Source organism: Odontesthes bonariensis, chromosome 2, assembly GCF_027942865.1.
Source record: "Odontesthes bonariensis isolate fOdoBon6 chromosome 2, fOdoBon6.hap1, whole genome shotgun sequence".
NCBI classification, from domain to species: Eukaryota; Metazoa; Chordata; class Actinopteri; order Atheriniformes; family Atherinopsidae; genus Odontesthes; species Odontesthes bonariensis.
This window is the reverse complement of record NC_134507.1, coordinates 38,078,971-38,097,800: the sequence shown is the minus strand read 5'-3', so window position 1 is coordinate 38,097,800 and position 18,830 is coordinate 38,078,971. Positions and strand designations below refer to the sequence as shown.

General features: G+C 47.5%; 22 non-coding genes across 22 annotated transcripts; all 22 read right to left on the bottom strand.

The window, feature by feature from the left end:
* Positions 1–1,200: 1,200 nt before the first annotated feature.
* Positions 1,201–1,272, bottom strand: trnap-cgg (transfer RNA proline (anticodon CGG)). The gene has a single exon. It is a non-coding gene; the product is annotated as a tRNA-Pro (tRNA).
* Positions 1,273–7,192: 5,920 nt separating this feature from the next.
* LOC142374764 (5S ribosomal RNA) lies at positions 7,193–7,311 on the bottom strand. Its single transcript, XR_012768800.1, has one exon. It is a non-coding gene; the product is annotated as a 5S ribosomal RNA (ribosomal RNA).
* Positions 7,312–7,675: 364 nt separating this feature from the next.
* On the bottom strand, positions 7,676–7,866 carry LOC142368427 (U2 spliceosomal RNA). Its single transcript, XR_012767349.1, has one exon. It is a non-coding gene; the product is annotated as a U2 spliceosomal RNA (small nuclear RNA).
* A 305-nt stretch (positions 7,867–8,171) lies between these two features.
* LOC142373807 (U5 spliceosomal RNA) lies at positions 8,172–8,284 on the bottom strand. The gene has a single exon (XR_012768577.1). It is a non-coding gene; the product is annotated as a U5 spliceosomal RNA (small nuclear RNA).
* Positions 8,285–8,897: 613 nt separating this feature from the next.
* LOC142374420 (5S ribosomal RNA) lies at positions 8,898–9,016 on the bottom strand. Its single transcript, XR_012768714.1, has one exon. It is a non-coding gene; the product is annotated as a 5S ribosomal RNA (ribosomal RNA).
* A 364-nt stretch (positions 9,017–9,380) lies between these two features.
* Positions 9,381–9,571, bottom strand: LOC142368145 (U2 spliceosomal RNA). Its single transcript, XR_012767273.1, has one exon. It is a non-coding gene; the product is annotated as a U2 spliceosomal RNA (small nuclear RNA).
* Positions 9,572–9,876: 305 nt separating this feature from the next.
* On the bottom strand, positions 9,877–9,989 carry LOC142373803 (U5 spliceosomal RNA). The gene has a single exon (XR_012768576.1). It is a non-coding gene; the product is annotated as a U5 spliceosomal RNA (small nuclear RNA).
* Positions 9,990–10,602: 613 nt separating this feature from the next.
* Positions 10,603–10,721, bottom strand: LOC142374417 (5S ribosomal RNA). The gene has a single exon (XR_012768713.1). It is a non-coding gene; the product is annotated as a 5S ribosomal RNA (ribosomal RNA).
* Positions 10,722–11,085: 364 nt separating this feature from the next.
* On the bottom strand, positions 11,086–11,276 carry LOC142368141 (U2 spliceosomal RNA). Its single transcript, XR_012767272.1, has one exon. It is a non-coding gene; the product is annotated as a U2 spliceosomal RNA (small nuclear RNA).
* A 305-nt stretch (positions 11,277–11,581) lies between these two features.
* LOC142373798 (U5 spliceosomal RNA) lies at positions 11,582–11,694 on the bottom strand. Its single transcript, XR_012768575.1, has one exon. It is a non-coding gene; the product is annotated as a U5 spliceosomal RNA (small nuclear RNA).
* A 613-nt stretch (positions 11,695–12,307) lies between these two features.
* Positions 12,308–12,426, bottom strand: LOC142374413 (5S ribosomal RNA). Its single transcript, XR_012768712.1, has one exon. It is a non-coding gene; the product is annotated as a 5S ribosomal RNA (ribosomal RNA).
* Positions 12,427–12,790: 364 nt separating this feature from the next.
* On the bottom strand, positions 12,791–12,981 carry LOC142368135 (U2 spliceosomal RNA). The gene has a single exon (XR_012767270.1). It is a non-coding gene; the product is annotated as a U2 spliceosomal RNA (small nuclear RNA).
* A 305-nt stretch (positions 12,982–13,286) lies between these two features.
* Positions 13,287–13,399, bottom strand: LOC142373790 (U5 spliceosomal RNA). Its single transcript, XR_012768574.1, has one exon. It is a non-coding gene; the product is annotated as a U5 spliceosomal RNA (small nuclear RNA).
* A 613-nt stretch (positions 13,400–14,012) lies between these two features.
* Positions 14,013–14,131, bottom strand: LOC142374404 (5S ribosomal RNA). Its single transcript, XR_012768709.1, has one exon. It is a non-coding gene; the product is annotated as a 5S ribosomal RNA (ribosomal RNA).
* A 364-nt stretch (positions 14,132–14,495) lies between these two features.
* LOC142368131 (U2 spliceosomal RNA) lies at positions 14,496–14,686 on the bottom strand. Its single transcript, XR_012767269.1, has one exon. It is a non-coding gene; the product is annotated as a U2 spliceosomal RNA (small nuclear RNA).
* A 305-nt stretch (positions 14,687–14,991) lies between these two features.
* On the bottom strand, positions 14,992–15,104 carry LOC142373784 (U5 spliceosomal RNA). Its single transcript, XR_012768573.1, has one exon. It is a non-coding gene; the product is annotated as a U5 spliceosomal RNA (small nuclear RNA).
* A 613-nt stretch (positions 15,105–15,717) lies between these two features.
* On the bottom strand, positions 15,718–15,836 carry LOC142374399 (5S ribosomal RNA). Its single transcript, XR_012768708.1, has one exon. It is a non-coding gene; the product is annotated as a 5S ribosomal RNA (ribosomal RNA).
* Positions 15,837–16,200: 364 nt separating this feature from the next.
* LOC142368128 (U2 spliceosomal RNA) lies at positions 16,201–16,391 on the bottom strand. Its single transcript, XR_012767268.1, has one exon. It is a non-coding gene; the product is annotated as a U2 spliceosomal RNA (small nuclear RNA).
* Positions 16,392–16,696: 305 nt separating this feature from the next.
* Positions 16,697–16,809, bottom strand: LOC142373779 (U5 spliceosomal RNA). The gene has a single exon (XR_012768572.1). It is a non-coding gene; the product is annotated as a U5 spliceosomal RNA (small nuclear RNA).
* A 613-nt stretch (positions 16,810–17,422) lies between these two features.
* On the bottom strand, positions 17,423–17,541 carry LOC142374393 (5S ribosomal RNA). Its single transcript, XR_012768707.1, has one exon. It is a non-coding gene; the product is annotated as a 5S ribosomal RNA (ribosomal RNA).
* A 364-nt stretch (positions 17,542–17,905) lies between these two features.
* LOC142368123 (U2 spliceosomal RNA) lies at positions 17,906–18,096 on the bottom strand. Its single transcript, XR_012767267.1, has one exon. It is a non-coding gene; the product is annotated as a U2 spliceosomal RNA (small nuclear RNA).
* Positions 18,097–18,401: 305 nt separating this feature from the next.
* On the bottom strand, positions 18,402–18,514 carry LOC142373776 (U5 spliceosomal RNA). Its single transcript, XR_012768571.1, has one exon. It is a non-coding gene; the product is annotated as a U5 spliceosomal RNA (small nuclear RNA).
* Between the last annotated feature and the right edge of the window lie 316 nt (positions 18,515–18,830).

Here is an 18,830-nt window from a genome sequence, read left to right as displayed (position 1 = left end):
CCTCAGAATCGAGGACTTTCCTCATGTGAAGGAGGAGATAACGCGAGCAAATATCACAACAAAACTGAAGGCAATAAGAGGGAAATATAGACAGTCAGTGGATACTGGATGCAGGAGCGGCCATGGAAGAGTGGTGCTCCTCTATTTTGAACTGTGCGAGCAGGTTTGGGGTGGCAAATGCAATAAGGCCAGAATCGTTTGCACAAACGTAAAAATTAGTAGAACTTTAACATCATCCATGATAATCCTGATCAGTAGCCAAACAAACTGTAAACATAAGGCGCTCGCATGACGTTAAGCATTTTCTGGCACATAATGTGACGTTTAAGAACCTAAAATGCCGTTTCTCCCAGTTGACACGGCAACACATAACCGGCGTTATCAGAAATTTCCACTTTGGCCTGAGGTTTTAGAAATAATCGTTTTCTGTGATAAAAACGGGGTTTTGGTGTAAATGAGAGGCCAAACCGCAGGAAAATATCTGCGTCTTCCTATCATGTAAACGGGCCCTTAGGCCTGAGGTCATGCGTAGATTTCAAAGCAAAGCAGAGATACAAGGCCAATAAACCAGGGAAGGGCTCGTCCGGGATTTGAATCCGGGACCTCTCGCACCCAAAGCGAGAATCATACCCCTAGAACAACGAGCCAGGGTTTGCAACTTTGGACGTCATACGAGCGCCGCGGGCCTTAGATAGCAAAATGATACCCTCGGCAGGTGCGTTCGATCATCGAATAGAAACATCCTACAACTTTCAGTTCAGCTCACTCAATGTCAGTGTTGCTTCCATCTTTTTTATTTCAAAGTTCTCTTATTCTAAAGTGGAGATTAGTTGCCAAAAGTATGTGTAAATGAATCTGTAACACTACAAATCCCAGCTGTGAGTGTAAACTTGTGGAGGGTCAACGTAAACTCCAAGTAAAAGTCGGGATAACGGTTTGTCTAGCTAAAAATTGCATTGTAAAAAAAAGAAGAGTTGTTCACTTAACTGTCAGTGGCTTTAATGTTGGGGATGTTCAGTCTATGTCCTCAATAACTTCACTCATGTTGAGTGAAGGGAGAGCCAACTGCTACAGCTCCAAACAATGTAGTAAGACAGGACATTTTTGCAATTGTTATCAGCACTCTTAATTAACAATTTGATCAAGGAAGGTACCCAAAGTTAACCATCAAGCTTTCCGAATAGGTTTCTTAAAGCAGGAGGGCTCGTCCGGGATTTGAACCCGGGACCTCTCGCACCCGAAGCGAGAATCATACCCCTAGACCAACGAGCCAGAAGGTGGTCTTTTTGTGTTTCGTGAGAGTGCGTGGACAGTTGACGTAGCCATGGAATCCTGGGAATTTGTGATTGCTTTCTTTCTTCTTTGACTTTTCCAGAGCAATCAGCCATATTGTTTGGAGTTGGCTCTCCCTTCACTCAACATGAGTGAAGTTATTAGGCACATATACTGAACAGCCCACAAAAACTCCTGAGACCAATGAGACAAAACTCACCGCCAGGTTCCACCAATTCACATCACATTTTATCAAGAAGCCCAACATTAAGACAGAACTCGTCTATATCTCCATTTCTCTACCATTGACTTGAAGCGTTTCAATCTGGATTTATAGAACAAATACCAAAACTGCTTTAGATAATACTGCAGAGGGTGTGCTTAAATGATACAGGTATTTATGCGTGGATCTGTCTTTCAAATTCCAGATAAGAAATTCATTTAAGAAGGACTTGAAGCAACTTCGGAATGAGTGATGGAGGTTTGAGCTGTATTTCCCTATTTGGGGATTTGATTCCAAATGCATTCAATGTTATAGTTATTGATTCAATAATTCTCTGATTTCACAGCAAAGCAGAGACACAAGGCCAGTAGACCAGGGAAGGACTCGTCCGGGATTTGAACCCGGGACCTCTCCCACCCTAAGCGAGAATCATACGCACCTTCCGAGGGTATCGTTTTGACTATAACATTGAATGCATTTGGAATCAAAGCCCCAAATAGGGAAATACAGCTCAAACCTCCACCACTCATTCTGAAGTTGCTTCAAGTCCTTCTTAAATGAATTTCTTATCTGGAATTTGAAAGACAGATCCGCACATAAATACCTGTATCATGTAAGCCAGCCAGGTTTATTATTTATCTATTATCTGAGCAGAACAGTCACCAACCACGTCTTCCATGCTGAGCGTGAGTCTGCCCCCAGCTTGTGTGCGCGCACACTGGTGTGAACTCACGTGCACAACCTCGTCCACAGAGGGGGAGGGACCTGAAAGTTGTATCAGTTCGAATTTTCCGACTTTAGACTCGGAATTTTGAAAACCTGCCGACAGCAGCTTTAATAGTGCTGATAACAATTGCAAAAATGTCCTGTCTTACTATATTGTTTGGAGCTGTAGCAGCTGGCTCTCCCTTCACTCAACATGAGTGAAGTTATTGAGGACATAGACTGAACATCCCCAACATTAAAGGAGTCTTGGCCCAGTGGTTAAGTGGTGGTTGATTGACGCTGTGCTTTGCGGTAAGACGTATTGCATCACTTCCTGTTACCTTGCTTGCTTTGCGGTAAGACGTATTGCATCACTTCCTGTTACCTTGCTTGTGTACTGTGGAATTTCTTTCTCCTCTTGGACTACTGATAATCACTTTATTTTTATCTATAACTTACACAATTTTGCATAGTTAACTCTATAGCTTACCGTTCTTTTCTAACACACTACTACAGATCTTTAATCTTTATTCTCACTTTTTAACGGTGTGTCTGGTTCTCTAGCTTAGCATGGCTACCAGTTCTCTCCCTCCATCTCCTGCTTTCACCTGCTCCGTGTGTCAGATGTTTAGTTAGTCCTCGGCCTCCTTTAGCGATAATGCTACATGTAACAAATGTAGTCTTTTTGTAGTTTCGGAGGCGAGGTTATCTTAATTGGAAGCTCGGCTCTGCACTGTTGAAAATCAACCGATAGTGAGCCAGGTCCCTTTAGCCAGTGTGGAGCCACCTAGCGTAGCTAGCTCAATTAGCCTCCCCCTAGCAGAACCCAAGCAGCCAGGATTACAGGGTGGCTGGGTGACTGTCAGGAAGAGGCATAGCTCTAAAGTCAAGCCCGTTGTTCACCATCGACCTGTCCACGCTTCAAATAGATTTTCCCCACTCAGCGACACACCCGCTGAGGACAAAACCCTGGTAACTGGCAGCTCTATAGTCAGAAACGTGGCTTTAGAGACACCAGCGACCATAGTCAAATGCATTCCAGGGGCCAGAGCGGGCGACGTAGAATCCTATTTAAAACTGCTGGCTAAGGATAAACGTAAATATGGTAAAATAGTTATTCACGTCGGCGTTAATGACACCCGGTTACGCCAATCGGAGGTCACTAAAATTAATGTTGCATCGGTGTGTAATTTTGCCAAAACAATGTGGGACTCCGTAGTTTTCTCTGGACCCCTGCCAGATCTGACCAGTGATGTCATGTTTAGCCGCATGTCGTCCTTCAACCGCTGGTTGTCTAGATGGTGTCCAGCAAACAACGTGGGCTACAGAGATAATTGGCAAACTTTCTGGAGAAAACCTGGAGAGACGGCATCCATCCCACTTTGGAAGGAGCTGCTCTCATTTCTAGAAATATGGACATGGTGTCCCTGCAGAAAGTTTGGGCCTCCCTTACATGGTGTGTCTTTACGGGCCATTCTGCCTGTTCAGGGATCTTTCTGGAAGTCATCTGCATCCATCGTGATAATGTTGAAATGGAACAAAGCCAGTGTTGCTGAGTTGTGTTCATCAACCAACTTATTGGTGGGGAAAATGTGCAGAAGCTCAGTGGGACAAAGAGCTGGTTCAGTGATGGCCTGTGACAACAAATCTCTGTCAGCCTGAGACAGCTCGTCTGCCTTTGGTTTCACCCCAATCCTGTTCAGCACGTCTGCAAAGGCCACATCATCCTTCTGTCTCATGATCTCAGTCAGAGTGATCATCTGAAAATGTTCCTGCCACAGGTCAATATCTGCTGGGTCGTGTACACAGAGAGGTTTAGACTGGCGCACAGGCGGCAGCTGATAGAAATCTCCAACAGCTAAAACTGACATTCCACCCGCGCGGGCCCTCAGCTCGTACAAAGTGCAAAATCAGATGTAGACTGTAGGACAAATAAGGCATATTATTGGGTAAAAGATTTGTCAATCAAATCCATGGAGAGGGAGGGATGGGAAATCATGGGCATGCTGTACTATTGGTCAATTAGCTGTCAAAAGCTGCCAGGCCATGTGGTGAAGTGTTGTGGCAGGGTGAATCTAGAGAAATGTACAAAATACGACTTAAATGATCGTTTTATACAAGTGTTTTGTCTAATTGGGAGTGTTGGACATTGAATCGTGTTTTAATGCTTGCATTGCTGTCTATTGATCACTTCATTTGAGTGATTTATTTTTTTTTCACCCACCAGCTGGTACTTGGTATTGTATGAAAAAAAGGTGGTTAAAGAAAGACATGAGACTAATTGGTGTGGCTATTTTTAGAAACATGTGGATGTGAATGTAAACAAAACCTCTAAAGCTCTTATTTTTGTCTTTCCATAGGTCGACCCGCTGGTTTGAGGCCTACATGGTGATGGAGACATTGATTGTGGGCGAAATGACACACTGTTACCTCTGCAACATTGTCTATTAAGTCAATAAACTTTTTTTATTTCTTCACAGTTGTATGCTGTTCATGTGTTTATTATTACATATGATGGTATATCATGAATGATTATAATTACTGGTAGGTTACATTATAATGAATAGATTGAAGGAGAACATTGAAAGTGTTGACTTGGAATAAGAAATGACACAACACACTGCTACTGCGATTCAAGGCACTTTAATGGCTGAAGTGCATTTATTCAAGTGCATTCTCATTTAGTAAACAAAGTTAAGACATGTATAGTGCACATTTTTCATGACAAGACATTTGAAATTAAGTGTGTGAGGGAGAGAGAGAGAGAGGGGGGGGGGTGAGGTGGAGGTGGAGGGATGGTGTGTGAGACAGAGACAGACTGACTGACTGACCAGGAGCAGTGGGCAGACAGGAGAGCCATGTAAAGTATGTGCAACAGCAGATATGGGAACAAACAAGAAATCAAGTGTAAGTGAACAATGCAAATGAGAACTATATACATGTGCATGTAGGAGTGCAATCAGGAAACACAGCAGGAAACCTTCCTCCACCTCTTCCTGCCGTACATGTCATCGTGCCGTTCAGCGACTTAATGTCTTGCTTGGGCAGCCCGCTGTCCTCAGCCTCCCAGGATTTGTGCCATCCTTCAAACAGGATGGCGTCTTCACCACCAACTGCCTCCTGTGACTGGCTCTCTGTAAATACGAAAAAAAACAAAACACATTGATTATAGCATATCCACACTGTCGAATGAGGCTTTTCATTACAGCAGCCCACTGAATGTCACATGCACGATCTGTGTGCTATTAGCCAGTAAACTAATACAACTTGTGTTAAATGAATATGTACCTTGTGTTTCGTAGGTGGACAGAGCCTCCACAAGCAGAGCGTCGTCTTCCCAGCTGGGGTCTGCTGAGCTGGCAGTGGTGGCTGATGGACGGGGCGCAAAGAAGGAGGGTACCGGTGAAGAGGTAGGCACAGCTGCACGGGGTGCTGGGGCAGCCGACTTGGAGGAGGCCTTCTTCTTCGGCTTCGCGGTGGAGGTGGGGGATGCTGCTGCTGCTGCTGGTGCTGAAGGGGGCTTTGTGGTGGAGGTAGGTGTGGCTGATGGACGAGCCTTGCTGGTGATGGAGGAGGTGCAGGAGGAGGAGGTGATGGAGGGGCCTTGCTGATGGTGGCAGTGGGTGCTGCTGCTGCTGCTGCAGATGCTGCTGGGGGCTTGCTGGAGGAAGCAGACGCGGTGGAAGGAGTGGCTACACCCTGCTGAGTATTAGGAGGAATATTACATTTCAGTTGTGCTGAATACATTTGTTATGTTATTCCTTTATACACATGTTCACCTGCACACATACCTCCTTGTCCAGAATGTACTTTCTGAACCTCTTCAGGGCCTTTGAATTGATGTCATCTTCCTTCATGATGAGCCACTGTGTCACCGACGTGTAGGCCTCCTGCGCCCTCTTCCTCTCAGCGTCGCTGCCAGCCTGAGGATCCGCCAGGAGCCTCTTGTGCAGGCTGTACCACTGCCACATCTCCAGGTAGGTGAACGACTTGAACCTCCCCTGTCCATAGATGGCCCGGTCCACATTCACCTCCAGGTGGCACGAGACGGTGGTGAAGAGGTGCGCGTACTTGACCAGCTGCTCCTTCAGCCACTCGTCGTTGATGGTCTTCCTCTTCTCAGGGTGCCTCATCTCCTTCATGTGGCGGTCGACGATGCTGAAATGGCATAGTAATGTAACATAGTGATACAGTACTATTAAGTTATAACACTATTCACATGGCCATCACATTTAGTGTACCACACTTACTGTTTGCAGTAGCCGACATCACTCTCGACCAGCCACTTGAAGCTCTTGCTGGTGTACTTGCCAAAGGTCGTCACCAGCTGCCCCAGGACTTGCGCCTCAGTTGGAGAGGGTGTGACGATCTGGCATTTCTTCAAAGCTGTAGACAGATAAATAAGGGGGAACAAAATGAAAGTAATCATGCCTAGACAGTAGTGCAGTTGTAAGCACAGGGTTGTGCATGCACTCTTCTCACCTTCTTTGTAAGCCTTGTCTGAGTCTCTCAGCCTACTGTCCACTGTCTCACGGTCCCGTGCATGTGCCTTAAGGAAGTCCTTGGCCTCCTTGGTCATCCCAAGCACACACTGCTGCCTGTCCTTGGGGAAGCTTGTGTCCAGGATGGACAGCACAGGCATCAGAGGATCCATTTGCTTCTGTAAACAGACACAGACACACACACACACACACACACACACACACACACACACACACACACACACACACACAAAGCCTGCCTGTATAGTATAACCAGTTGTTTAGTTTACAAGTTATAGAGGGGAAAAAAGCACAGAGGCTGACACGATTGCATTACTGTAGTTATAAATCTGTATAACTATAGGATATTAATAGTAAATTGTTCCATGTAGTAATGGCATGAGACTAGTATAAAAGCTTTGTATTAGAATAGGATGCATATTATTCAGAAATCTGTGTCACAACAGATGTTTCAACAAAAGACACGCAGAGAGAAGAGAAGAGAGAAAAATGCTTACAGCACCTGGTATTCCCAAGCGGTCTCCCATCCAAGTACTAACCAGGCCCGACCCTGCTTGGCTTCCGAGATCGGACGAGATCGGGCGTGTTCAGGGCGGTGTGGCCGTAAGCCACAGTCCCTGTGACAAATATGTGTTACATAGGTGCTGGAACCATACGTTGCCCCTATTTTACCAGAGAGTTGGCTTGAGAGGCTGATGTTGAGCCTGCACGTCGACTTCCCTGATGTGATTGTTCTCTGCAGCTGAAAATGGGACTCTCGGATAACTTAGTGTGTGTCTGTCAAGCTCCTCTGTTCTCTGTGTGTAGTTTGGTGTTCATGGTCATACAGAGAAACCAGGGAAGCTCAATCCCACGACGTGCTCATAAGCTGCGTCTTTTCTAAACATTATAGTTCTAGTTTGGAAGTCAAGATACAACGGCTCCCTGAAACTACCACCATGTACCGCTGGTTTTGTTATTTCACAAGAGTTGGGAAGAGTGCACCGTTCCCGGCGGCACTGAAGTACCGGGTCGATGCGTGGAGTGAACGGAGCAAGCCCCTTTTTCAACCCCTGTGCCTAAAAATCCATTTAATATGTAGTCCTCATATAGAGGACGTATCAGATATTAAACTGATAAGAACAGATACTACACTTGATCTTAGCCAAAAGGCCGAGAAGCGATAACCCTCCACTCTTTCACGTCCGAGAGCCCTTCCTGGCACAATGCGCACTTGTGGCGGTGCTCTTTTTTTGCCTACAAAGCGTCACTTTGCACCTCCGCCCACCCGCTGCAGTGAGCACTCTTCAGCCGTTTCAGATGGTACAACTTTGCACTCCCGCCCGCTCCACTGAGCACCATTCAAACAACAACAATTTAGCGCTCCAGGCTTTGAACATGGGCACGGTCTCAAGAAATAAGGTGACTCTACTCCGAGAAGTCACTTGGCACAGCAAGAAGATTTCCTTTGCACAGACAGAATGGGCTTCACCCGCAAAGGTAAAGCCTTCCAAAAATAGAAACAACTCATTAATGCTGCTCTCCACGGAAGTCTTTAGTAAAAGGCGAAAGACTTGTACGTTATGAAGAGAAACCAGAGTACGAGTATTTGACACTGCGGGAGCAGTGCATCAGGCTAGTTGGCATGGCCACCTTCCCCACGGTGAGCTTTGCTTGGTTGAGACGCTGGCTCCTCGGCCGACCAGGTAGGAACAATCGGGCCCTATTCAGTGGCTGCTTTGTCTTTTACTCTGTGCAAAAGACTAGGGGTCTTGAGGCTTTGTTCTGACCGCTCATTGGGTGTAGAGGTTTTTTTCAAGCAATTCTCCCAGTCGGCCCAATCCCAGAGCCATCTCAAAGTGGAGTTCACTTTCACTCTCTTTTCGCAGACTAAAAGCCAGAGTTTTATCTCAGAAGCTAAGCAGAGTCGGGCCTGGTTAGTACTTGGTTGGGAGACCGCCTGGGAATACCAGGTGCTGTAAGCCTTTTGGCTTCTCCAGGCGCATGCAGTTTGACTGCGTCAAATGCAAAGGCAGTCCCTGTTTGACTTTTTGGAACTGCTCCTTTGTCAGGACAAAGTTAAATGTATGAGGATCAAAGGCAACCATGACCTGGGACACCTTAGCAGATCCAGGATCAGCAAGATGGATCACAGGGTGATCAACAGATGTTTCAACAAAAGACATGCAGAGAGAAGAGAAGACAAGAGAGAAAAATGCTTACAGCACCTGGTATTCCCAAGCGGTCTCCCATCCAAGTACTAACCAGGCCCGACCCTGCTTGGCTTCCGAGTTCGGACGAGATCGGGCGTGTTCAGGGCGGTGTGGCCGTAAGCCACAGTCCCCGTGACAAATATGTGTTACATAGGTGCTGGAACCATACGTTGCCCCTATTTTACCAGAGAGTTGGCTTGAGAGGCTGATGTTGAGCCTGCACGTCGACTTCCCTGATGTGATTGTTCTCTGCAGCTGAAAATGGGACTCTCAGATAACTTAGTGTGTGTCTGTCAAGCTCCTCTGTTCTCTGTGTGTAGTTTGGTGTTCATGGTCATACAGAGAAACCAGGGAAGCTCAATCCCACGACGTGCTCATAAACTGCGTCTTTTCTAAAGATTATAGTTCCATTTTAGAAGTCAGAATACAATGGCTCCCTGAAACTACCACCATGTACCGCTGGTTTTGTTATTTCACAAGAGTTGGGAAGAGTGCACCGTTCCCGGCGGCACTGCAGTACCGGGTCGATGCGTGGAGTGAACGGAGCAAGCCCCTTTTTCAACCCCTGTGCCTAAAAATCCATTTAATATGTAGTCCTCATATAGAGGACGTATCAGATATTAAACTGATAAGAACAGATACTACACTTGATCTTAGCCAAAAGGCCGAGAAGCGATAACCCTCCACTCTTTCACGTCCGAGAGCCCTTCCTGGCACAATGCGCACTTGTGGCGGTGCTCTTTTTTTGCCTACAAAGCGTCACTTTGCACCTCCGCCCACCCGCTGCAGTGAGCACTCTTCAGCCGTTTCAGATGGTACAACTTTGCACTCCCGCCCGCTCCACTGAGCACCATTCAAACAACAACAATTTAGCGCTCCAGGCTTTGAACATGGGCACGGTCTCAAGAAATAAGGTGACTCTACTCCGAGAAGTCACTTGGCACAGCAAGAAGATTTCCTTTGCACAGACAGAATGGGCTTCACCCGCAAAGGTAAAGCCTTCCAAAAATAGAAACAACTCATTAATGCTGCTCTCCACGGAAGTCTTTAGTAAAAGGCGAAAGACTTGTACGTTATGAAGAGAAACCAGAGTACGAGTATTTGACACTGCGGGAGCAGTGCATCAGGCTAGTTGGCATAGCCACCTTCCCCACGGTGAGCTTTGCTTGGTTGAGACGCTGGCTCCTCGGCCGACCAGGTAGGAACAATCGGGCCCTATTCAGTGGCTGCTTTGTCTTTTACTCTGTGCAAAAGACTAGGGGTCTTGAGGCTTTGTTCTGACCGCTCATTGGGTGTAGAGGTTTTTTTCAAGCAATTCTCCCAGTCGGCCCAATCCCAGAGCCATCTCAAAGTGGAGTTCACTTTCACTCTCTTTTCGCAGACTAAAAGCCAGAGTTTTATCTCAGAAGCTAAGCAGAGTCGGGCCTGGTTAGTACTTGGATGGGAGACCGCCTGGCAATACCAGGTGCTGTAAGCCTTTTGGCTTCTCCAGGCGCATGCAGTTTGACTGCGTCAAATGCAAAGGCAGTCCCTGTTTGACTTTTTGGAACTGCTCCTTTGTCAGGACAAAGTTAAATGTATGAGGATCAAAGGCAACCATGACCTGGGACACCTTAGCAGATCCAGGATCAGCAAGATGGATCACAGGGTGATCAACAGATGTTTCAACAAAAGACATGCAGAGAGAAGAGAAGACAAGAGAGAAAAATGCTTACAGCACCTGGTATTCCCAAGCGGTCTCCCATCCAAGTACTAACCAGGCCCGACCCTGCTTGGCTTCCGAGTTCGGACGAGATCGGGCGTGTTCAGGGCGGTGTGGCCGTAAGCCACAGTCCCCGTGACAAATATGTGTTACATAGGTGCTGGAACCATACGTTGCCCCTATTTTACCAGAGAGTTGGCTTGAGAGGCTGATGTTGAGCCTGCACGTCGACTTCCCTGATGTGATTGTTCTCTGCAGCTGAAAATGGGACTCTCAGATAACTTAGTGTGTGTCTGTCAAGCTCCTCTGTTCTCTGTGTGTAGTTTGGTGTTCATGGTCATACAGAGAAACCAGGGAAGCTCAATCCCACGACGTGCTCATAAACTGCGTCTTTTCTAAAGATTTTAGTTCCATTTTAGAAGTCAGAATACAATGGCTCCCTGAAACTACCACCATGTACCGCTGGTTTTGTTATTTCACAAGAGTTGGGAAGAGTGCACCGTTCCCGGCGGCACTGCAGTACCGGGTCGATGCGTGGAGTGAACGGAGCAAGCCCCTTTTTCAACCCCTGTGCCTAAAAATCCATTTAATATGTAGTCCTCATATAGAGGACGTATCAGATATTAAACTGATAAGAACAGATACTACACTTGATCTTAGCCAAAAGGCCGAGAAGCGATAACCCTCCACTCTTTCACGTCCGAGAGCCCTTCCTGGCACAATGCGCACTTGTGGCGGTGCTCTTTTTTTGCCTACAAAGCGTCACTTTGCACCTCCGCCCACCCGCTGCAGTGAGCACTCTTCAGCCGTTTCAGATGGTACAACTTTGCACTCCCGCCCGCTCCACTGAGCACCATTCAAACAACAACAATTTAGCGCTCCAGGCTTTGAACATGGGCACGGTCTCAAGAAATAAGGTGACTCTACTCCGAGAAGTCACTTGGCACAGCAAGAAGATTTCCTTTGCACAGACAGAATGGGCTTCACCCGCAAAGGTAAAGCCTTCCAAAAATAGAAACAACTCATTAATGCTGCTCTCCACGGAAGTCTTTAGTAAAAGGCGAAAGACTTGTACGTTATGAAGAGAAACCAGAGTACGAGTATTTGACACTGCGGGAGCAGTGCATCAGGCTAGTTGGCATAGCCACCTTCCCCACGGTGAGCTTTGCTTGGTTGAGACGCTGGCTCCTCGGCCGACCAGGTAGGAACAATCGGGCCCTATTCAGTGGCTGCTTTGTCTTTTACTCTGTGCAAAAGACTAGGGGTCTTGAGGCTTTGTTCTGACCGCTCATTGGGTGTAGAGGTTTTTTTCAAGCAATTCTCCCAGTCGGCCCAATCCCAGAGCCATCTCAAAGTGGAGTTCACTTTCACTCTCTTTTCGCAGACTAAAAGCCAGAGTTTTATCTCAGAAGCTAAGCAGAGTCGGGCCTGGTTAGTACTTGGATGGGAGACCGCCTGGGAATACCAGGTGCTGTAAGCCTTTTGGCTTCTCCAGGCGCATGCAGTTTGACTGCGTCAAATGCAAAGGCAGTCCCTGTTTGACTTTTTGGAACTGCTCCTTTGTCAGGACAAAGTTAAATGTATGAGGATCAAAGGCAACCATGACCTGGGACACCTTAGCAGATCCAGGATCAGCAAGATGGATCACAGGGTGATCAACAGATGTTTCAACAAAAGACATGCAGAGAGAAGAGAAGACAAGAGAGAAAAATGCTTACAGCACCTGGTATTCCCAAGCGGTCTCCCATCCAAGTACTAACCAGGCCCGACCCTGCTTGGCTTCCGAGTTCGGACGAGATCGGGCGTGTTCAGGGCGGTGTGGCCGTAAGCCACAGTCCCCGTGACAAATATGTGTTACATAGGTGCTGGAACCATACGTTGCCCCTATTTTACCAGAGAGTTGGCTTGAGAGGCTGATGTTGAGCCTGCACGTCGACTTCCCTGATGTGATTGTTCTCTGCAGCTGAAAATGGGACTCTCAGATAACTTAGTGTGTGTCTGTCAAGCTCCTCTGTTCTCTGTGTGTAGTTTGGTGTTCATGGTCATACAGAGAAACCAGGGAAGCTCAATCCCACGACGTGCTCATAAACTGCGTCTTTTCTAAAGATTATAGTTCCATTTTAGAAGTCAGAATACAATGGCTCCCTGAAACTACCACCATGTACCGCTGGTTTTGTTATTTCACAAGAGTTGGGAAGAGTGCACCGTTCCCGGCGGCACTGCAGTACCGGGTCGATGCGTGGAGTGAACGGAGCAAGCCCCTTTTTCAACCCCTGTGCCTAAAAATCCATTTAATATGTAGTCCTCATATAGAGGACGTATCAGATATTAAACTGATAAGAACAGATACTACACTTGATCTTAGCCAAAAGGCCGAGAAGCGATAACCCTCCACTCTTTCACGTCCGAGAGCCCTTCCTGGCACAATGCGCACTTGTGGCGGTGCTCTTTTTTTGCCTACAAAGCGTCACTTTGCACCTCCGCCCACCCGCTGCAGTGAGCACTCTTCAGCCGTTTCAGATGGTACAACTTTGCACTCCCGCCCGCTCCACTGAGCACCATTCAAACAACAACAATTTAGCGCTCCAGGCTTTGAACATGGGCACGGTCTCAAGAAATAAGGTGACTCTACTCCGAGAAGTCACTTGGCACAGCAAGAAGATTTCCTTTGCACAGACAGAATGGGCTTCACCCGCAAAGGTAAAGCCTTCCAAAAATAGAAACAACTCATTAATGCTGCTCTCCACGGAAGTCTTTAGTAAAAGGCGAAAGACTTGTACGTTATGAAGAGAAACCAGAGTACGAGTATTTGACACTGCGGGAGCAGTGCATCAGGCTAGTTGGCATAGCCACCTTCCCCACGGTGAGCTTTGCTTGGTTGAGACGCTGGCTCCTCGGCCGACCAGGTAGGAACAATCGGGCCCTATTCAGTGGCTGCTTTGTCTTTTACTCTGTGCAAAAGACTAGGGGTCTTGAGGCTTTGTTCTGACCGCTCATTGGGTGTAGAGGTTTTTTTCAAGCAATTCTCCCAGTCGGCCCAATCCCAGAGCCATCTCAAAGTGGAGTTCACTTTCACTCTCTTTTCGCAGACTAAAAGCCAGAGTTTTATCTCAGAAGCTAAGCAGAGTCGGGCCTGGTTAGTACTTGGATGGGAGACCGCCTGGGAATACCAGGTGCTGTAAGCCTTTTGGCTTCTCCAGGCGCATGCAGTTTGACTGCGTCAAATGCAAAGGCAGTCCCTGTTTGACTTTTTGGAACTGCTCCTTTGTCAGGACAAAGTTAAATGTATGAGGATCAAAGGCAACCATGACCTGGGACACCTTAGCAGATCCAGGATCAGCAAGATGGATCACAGGGTGATCAACAGATGTTTCAACAAAAGACATGCAGAGAGAAGAGAAGACAAGAGAGAAAAATGCTTACAGCACCTGGTATTCCCAAGCGGTCTCCCATCCAAGTACTAACCAGGCCCGACCCTGCTTGGCTTCCGAGTTCGGACGAGATCGGGCGTGTTCAGGGCGGTGTGGCCGTAAGCCACAGTCCCCGTGACAAATATGTGTTACATAGGTGCTGGAACCATACGTTGCCCCTATTTTACCAGAGAGTTGGCTTGAGAGGCTGATGTTGAGCCTGCACGTCGACTTCCCTGATGTGATTGTTCTCTGCAGCTGAAAATGGGACTCTCAGATAACTTAGTGTGTGTCTGTCAAGCTCCTCTGTTCTCTGTGTGTAGTTTGGTGTTCATGGTCATACAGAGAAACCAGGGAAGCTCAATCCCACGACGTGCTCATAAACTGCGTCTTTTCTAAAGATTTTAGTTCCATTTTAGAAGTCAGAATACAATGGCTCCCTGAAACTACCACCATGTACCGCTGGTTTTGTTATTTCACAAGAGTTGGGAAGAGTGCACCGTTCCCGGCGGCACTGCAGTACCGGGTCGATGCGTGGAGTGAACGGAGCAAGCCCCTTTTTCAACCCCTGTGCCTAAAAATCCATTTAATATGTAGTCCTCATATAGAGGACGTATCAGATATTAAACTGATAAGAACAGATACTACACTTGATCTTAGCCAAAAGGCCGAGAAGCGATAACCCTCCACTCTTTCACGTCCGAGAGCCCTTCCTGGCACAATGCGCACTTGTGGCGGTGCTCTTTTTTTGCCTACAAAGCGTCACTTTGCACCTCCGCCCACCCGCTGCAGTGAGCACTCTTCAGCCGTTTCAGATGGTACAACTTTGCACTCCCGCCCGCTCCACTGAGCACCATTCAAACAACAACAATTTAGCGCTCCAGGCTTTGAACATGGGCACGGTCTCAAGAAATAAGGTGACTCTACTCCGAGAAGTCACTTGGCACAGCAAGAAGATTTCCTTTGCACAGACAGAATGGGCTTCACCCGCAAAGGTAAAGCCTTCCAAAAATAGAAACAACTCATTAATGCTGCTCTCCACGGAAGTCTTTAGTAAAAGGCGAAAGACTTGTACGTTATGAAGAGAAACCAGAGTACGAGTATTTGACACTGCGGGAGCAGTGCATCAGGCTAGTTGGCATAGCCACCTTCCCCACGGTGAGCTTTGCTTGGTTGAGACGCTGGCTCCTCGGCCGACCAGGTAGGAACAATCGGGCCCTATTCAGTGGCTGCTTTGTCTTTTACTCTGTGCAAAAGACTAGGGGTCTTGAGGCTTTGTTCTGACCGCTCATTGGGTGTAGAGGTTTTTTTCAAGCAATTCTCCCAGTCGGCCCAATCCCAGAGCCATCTCAAAGTGGAGTTCACTTTCACTCTCTTTTCGCAGACTAAAAGCCAGAGTTTTATCTCAGAAGCTAAGCAGAGTCGGGCCTGGTTAGTACTTGGATGGGAGACCGCCTGGGAATACCAGGTGCTGTAAGCCTTTTGGCTTCTCCAGGCGCATGCAGTTTGACTGCGTCAAATGCAAAGGCAGTCCCTGTTTGACTTTTTGGAACTGCTCCTTTGTCAGGACAAAGTTAAATGTATGAGGATCAAAGGCAACCATGACCTGGGACACCTTAGCAGATCCAGGATCAGCAAGATGGATCACAGGGTGATCAACAGATGTTTCAACAAAAGACATGCAGAGAGAAGAGAAGACAAGAGAGAAAAATGCTTACAGCACCTGGTATTCCCAAGCGGTCTCCCATCCAAGTACTAACCAGGCCCGACCCTGCTTGGCTTCCGAGTTCGGACGAGATCGGGCGTGTTCAGGGCGGTGTGGCCGTAAGCCACAGTCCCCGTGACAAATATGTGTTACATAGGTGCTGGAACCATACGTTGCCCCTATTTTACCAGAGAGTTGGCTTGAGAGGCTGATGTTGAGCCTGCACGTCGACTTCCCTGATGTGATTGTTCTCTGCAGCTGAAAATGGGACTCTCAGATAACTTAGTGTGTGTCTGTCAAGCTCCTCTGTTCTCTGTGTGTAGTTTGGTGTTCATGGTCATACAGAGAAACCAGGGAAGCTCAATCCCACGACGTGCTCATAAACTGCGTCTTTTCTAAAGATTTTAGTTCCATTTTAGAAGTCAGAATACAATGGCTCCCTGAAACTACCACCATGTACCGCTGGTTTTGTTATTTCACAAGAGTTGGGAAGAGTGCACCGTTCCCGGCGGCACTGCAGTACCGGGTCGATGCGTGGAGTGAACGGAGCAAGCCCCTTTTTCAACCCCTGTGCCTAAAAATCCATTTAATATGTAGTCCTCATATAGAGGACGTATCAGATATTAAACTGATAAGAACAGATACTACACTTGATCTTAGCCAAAAGGCCGAGAAGCGATAACCCTCCACTCTTTCACGTCCGAGAGCCCTTCCTGGCACAATGCGCACTTGTGGCGGTGCTCTTTTTTTGCCTACAAAGCGTCACTTTGCACCTCCGCCCACCCGCTGCAGTGAGCACTCTTCAGCCGTTTCAGATGGTACAACTTTGCACTCCCGCCCGCTCCACTGAGCACCATTCAAACAACAACAATTTAGCGCTCCAGGCTTTGAACATGGGCACGGTCTCAAGAAATAAGGTGACTCTACTCCGAGAAGTCACTTGGCACAGCAAGAAGATTTCCTTTGCACAGACAGAATGGGCTTCACCCGCAAAGGTAAAGCCTTCCAAAAATAGAAACAACTCATTAATGCTGCTCTCCACGGAAGTCTTTAGTAAAAGGCGAAAGACTTGTACGTTATGAAGAGAAACCAGAGTACGAGTATTTGACACTGCGGGAGCAGTGCATCAGGCTAGTTGGCATAGCCACCTTCCCCACGGTGAGCTTTGCTTGGTTGAGACGCTGGCTCCTCGGCCGACCAGGTAGGAACAATCGGGCCCTATTCAGTGGCTGCTTTGTCTTTTACTCTGTGCAAAAGACTAGGGGTCTTGAGGCTTTGTTCTGACCGCTCATTGGGTGTAGAGGTTTTTTTCAAGCAATTCTCCCAGTCGGCCCAATCCCAGAGCCATCTCAAAGTGGAGTTCACTTTCACTCTCTTTTCGCAGACTAAAAGCCAGAGTTTTATCTCAGAAGCTAAGCAGAGTCGGGCCTGGTTAGTACTTGGATGGGAGACCGCCTGGCAATACCAGGTGCTGTAAGCCTTTTGGCTTCTCCAGGCGCATGCAGTTTGACTGCGTCAAATGCAAAGGCAGTCCCTGTTTGACTTTTTGGAACTGCTCCTTTGTCAGGACAAAGTTAAATGTATGAGGATCAAAGGCAACCATGACCTGGGACACCTTAGCAGATCCAGGATCAGCAAGATGGATCACAGGGTGATCAACAGATGTTTCAACAAAAGACATGCAGAGAGAAGAGAAGACAAGAGAGAAAAATGCTTACAGCACCTGGTATTCCCAAGCGGTCTCCCATCCAAGTACTAACCAGGCCCGACCCTGCTTGGCTTCCGAGTTCGGACGAGATCGGGCGTGTTCAGGGCGGTGTGGCCGTAAGCCACAGTCCCCGTGACAAATATGTGTTACATAGGTGCTGGAACCATACGTTGCCCCTATTTTACCAGAGAGTTGGCTTGAGAGGCTGATGTTGAGCCTGCACGTCGACTTCCCTGATGTGATTGTTCTCTGCAGCTGAAAATGGGACTCTCAGATAACTTAGTGTGTGTCTGTCAAGCTCCTCTGTTCTCTGTGTGTAGTTTGGTGTTCATGGTCATACAGAGAAACCAGGGAAGCTCAATCCCACGACGTGCTCATAAACTGCGTCTTTTCTAAAGATTATAGTTCCATTTTAGAAGTCAGAATACAATGGCTCCCTGAAACTACCACCATGTACCGCTGGTTTTGTTATTTCACAAGAGTTGGGAAGAGTGCACCGTTCCCGGCGGCACTGCAGTACCGGGTCGATGCGTGGAGTGAACGGAGCAAGCCCCTTTTTCAACCCCTGTGCCTAAAAATCCATTTAATATGTAGTCCTCATATAGAGGACGTATCAGATATTAAACTGATAAGAACAGATACTACACTTGATCTTAGCCAAAAGGCCGAGAAGCGATAACCCTCCACTCTTTCACGTCCGAGAGCCCTTCCTGGCACAATGCGCACTTGTGGCGGTGCTCTTTTTTTGCCTACAAAGCGTCACTTTGCACCTCCGCCCACCCGCTGCAGTGAGCACTCTTCAGCCGTTTCAGATGGTACAACTTTGCACTCCCGCCCGCTCCACTGAGCACCATTCAAACAACAACAATTTAGCGCTCCAGGCTTTGAACATGGGCACGGTCTCAAGAAATAAGGTGACTCTACTCCGAGAAGTCACTTGGCACAGCAAGAAGATTTCCTTTGCACAGACAGAATGGGCTTCACCCGCAAAGGTAAAGCCTTCCAAAAATAGAAACAACTCATTAATGCTGCTCTCCACGGAAGTCTTTAGTAAAAGGCGAAAGACTTGTACGTTATGAAGAGAAACCAGAGTACGAGTATTTGACACTGCGGGAGCAGTGCATCAGGCTAGTTGGCATAGCCACCTTCCCCACGGTGAGCTTTGCTTGGTTGAGACGCTGGCTCCTCGGCCGACCAGGTAGGAACAATCGGGCCCTATTCAGTGGCTGCTTTGTCTTTTACTCTGTGCAAAAGACTAGGGGTCTTGAGGCTTTGTTCTGACCGCTCATTGGGTGTAGAGGTTTTTTTCAAGCAATTCTCCCAGTCGGCCCAATCCCAGAGCCATCTCAAAGTGGAGTTCACTTTCACTCTCTTTTCGCAGACTAAAAGCCAGAGTTTTATCTCAGAAGCT